The 2,853-nt window shown below is 36.3% G+C and overlaps 1 pseudogene; it reads left to right on the top strand.

The window, feature by feature from the left end:
- The first annotated feature begins 1,421 nt into the window (after positions 1 to 1,421).
- On the top strand, positions 1,422 to 1,598 carry LOC128593103 (uncharacterized; annotated as a pseudogene).
- Positions 1,599 to 2,853: the final 1,255 nt, after the last annotated feature.

The following is a 2,853-nucleotide window of genomic DNA, read 5'->3' as shown; positions in this document are numbered from 1 at the left end:
GCATCAGAAGCAATATGGGACTCTCCATCCTAAGTACATTCCCCCCACCCAAGCAGATCTTGTTGACTAGAAAGGAAACATTAAAGATGAGTGACTTCTGCCTTTAATTAAAATAATGCCAGAGCAAAAAAGGTCATAGGAATTCAATTTGTGTCTAGCTTTGGACATATCACTGCCTCTCTGCTTCCATTTTTCATGTCTGGCTTCTTATACTTACACATGTTAACACCTGGGGTAAGATTTAATTTTTAGCCAGAGCTAGTTGAGATTCTCAGAGGACAATTCATATCTTAGACCTTAGTGGGTACCTCCTTTTTCAAATGATTTGACAGGAACTTTTATAGAATTTATAAGAGGCATGAAGGGGGAAGCATCATATAAAACTTCCTATTTCTATGAGTTTGGCTCTTTCAGATACCTTGACTATGTGGAATCCTGCAGTATTTGTCCTCTGTGACTAGCTAATTTCACTTAGCACAATGCCCTTTAGGTTCCTCCGTGTTGTCACATTTTCTTTCTTTTTAAAAGGATGAATAATATTGCATAATATATATTTTATACACCAACCCCATGCACACATTTTATTTACCTACTCATCCATCAGTGGTTGTTTCTGTTGATGGTTATTACGAATACTGCTGCAGTTAACGTGGGAGTGCAGATTTCTCTGGGAGACCAATCACTATTTTTTAGATAATAAACATTTACATTTGCTTTATCACTATGGGAAGTACATCTCTGGGCGAGGAAAAACAGTACACACTCATATTATTCCTATTATTGTTGAGGTTATAATCATGGTGATTAAAAACTAAAATATAGTCTTTATGCTAACTGTAGGATAAAATAAAGGAAATATTATTCACGAGTTATATGTAAATACTATTTTCAAAACATTGAGAATCATAGCCCCATCAAGCTTCAATTTGAGCCAAAGAATAGTCTCCTATGTAGCAGCAGTTTTATAAAACAACAATGGAAGGTAACTGGTTCCAAAATAATTTTTATTAAAAAGAGACAAAAAGGGGCTCCAAGTTTTTCAGTATGGCTTTACAAGTACATTTGGTTTGTTTGAAAGGTCAGTTAATCTTGAAAGAATCCACGTCTATTTTCAGAATGGAATGTGGAGGTGGGGAGGGAGACGTAGAAGGATAAAAGAGCCTCGTTGCAGAAATTGTCCCATCAGATCCCCTAATAGCAATGAGCTCTGATTGGAGAAGGAGATGGGTGCACATGATCTATGACCAGGTGAGATGGATGGGAAAAGCCCACCTGTTGGTGAGGGGCCGCACTGGAGTTTGCGCTTGTCACATTGGAAAAGTTGCTTATGTATTGGTGACTCTTGATTCGGCTTCTAGTGAATGAAACATTCTTTTTTTGTTTTTAAAGAAATCTTTTAATGTTAAAAAATTTTAAGTTCTATCGCTTCTCGGCCTTTTGGCTAAGATCAAGTGTAGTTTAAAATTGTTAAGTTCTAAAACTTTGATAGCTTAAACAGTATTTATTTTTATTGCAATATTGAGTGTATATTTAAATTCAAGATCAGTGCCCAACAGTGCCTGCCTTACATTCTCTGTGTTAGACCCAGGCTCTGTTTTATTAGTGAACGCCACATAGTGAACTCTGCTGCTGTCTCCATGTTCATAAAATTATCATTGACTCTTTGCTGATAAAATAAGCCTGGGTCATCTGCTTGAGACCACAGTTGACATTCCTAATGTAAGGTTACATACAATTTACATTGTTTGCATTTATGAGGTAATAACTGAATTGTAGTTGAGTCCTCCACCCAGAAGTTATGCCATCTGCCCCTTAGGTGGGAGCTTACCAACCTCCTTCCCCCTTCTCCACTCTCCCATTCTTGAATTTATGTTTTTATCTCTTGTGGGCCTGTAGTTGCTCTTCTATGATTTCAAAGTAGTATTGAGTACATGGGTGCTTTTTTTCCCCATTCTTGAGATACTTTAAGGAATATGTTCTTCAGCTCATCTAGGTAAATACAAAAGATATAAAGTCTCCATCTTTTTAATGGCTGAATAGTTTCCCCAACTCTTTCTACGAAGCAAACATCACTCTAATACCAAAACCAAGAAAGAACTCAACAAAAAAGGAAAATTACAGATCAATTTTACTAATAAATATTGATGCAAAACTACTCAGTAAAATTGTAGCAAATAGAATACAGCTGCACATTCAAAAAATTATACACCACAATCAGATGGACTTTATCTCAGGGATGCAAACCTGGTTCAACATATGCATATCCATAAATGTAATTCACCACATAAATAGAAGCAAAACCAGGCTATATGATATTCTCAATAGATACAAAAAATGCATTCAACAAAATTCAGCATCCTTTCCTGATAAGAATACTTAAGAAAATAGGCAAAGATGGGACATTTCTTAAATTGATAGAAGCCATCTACAACAGACATTATCATACTGAATGGAGAAAAACTGAAAGCATTTCCATTAAGAACTGGAACTAGACAAGGATGTCCTCTATCGCAACTGTTATTCAACATTGTGCTAGAAGTCCTAGCCAATGCAATCAGGCAAGAGCAGGTTATCAAGGGAATCCAGATGGGGACAGAGGAGGTCAACTTTCACTCTTTGCAGATGAAATGATCTTATACTTAGAATCATTCTTATAATTTCATCAGTAACTACTCACTCTTGCTCTGTGCATTTAGAGCTTTGTTTGTTCAAGCCTTATTCTTGAGAAGTTATTTCATCCTTAAACTTTTCATAGTTTCCCTCCATGGTCCTGATTTCTCATGGCTTGCTCTCCAGGCTAGTATTCTTCAAAGATGACTCCAGTTTTTCATACTCCTTTTGAACAGGGCTAAC

Source organism: Nycticebus coucang, chromosome 8 (genome assembly GCF_027406575.1).
Source record: "Nycticebus coucang isolate mNycCou1 chromosome 8, mNycCou1.pri, whole genome shotgun sequence".
NCBI classification, from domain to species: domain Eukaryota; kingdom Metazoa; phylum Chordata; class Mammalia; order Primates; family Lorisidae; genus Nycticebus; species Nycticebus coucang.
Note: the sequence above shows the minus strand (reverse complement) of the source record. Positions and strands in the feature narration are given on the sequence as shown.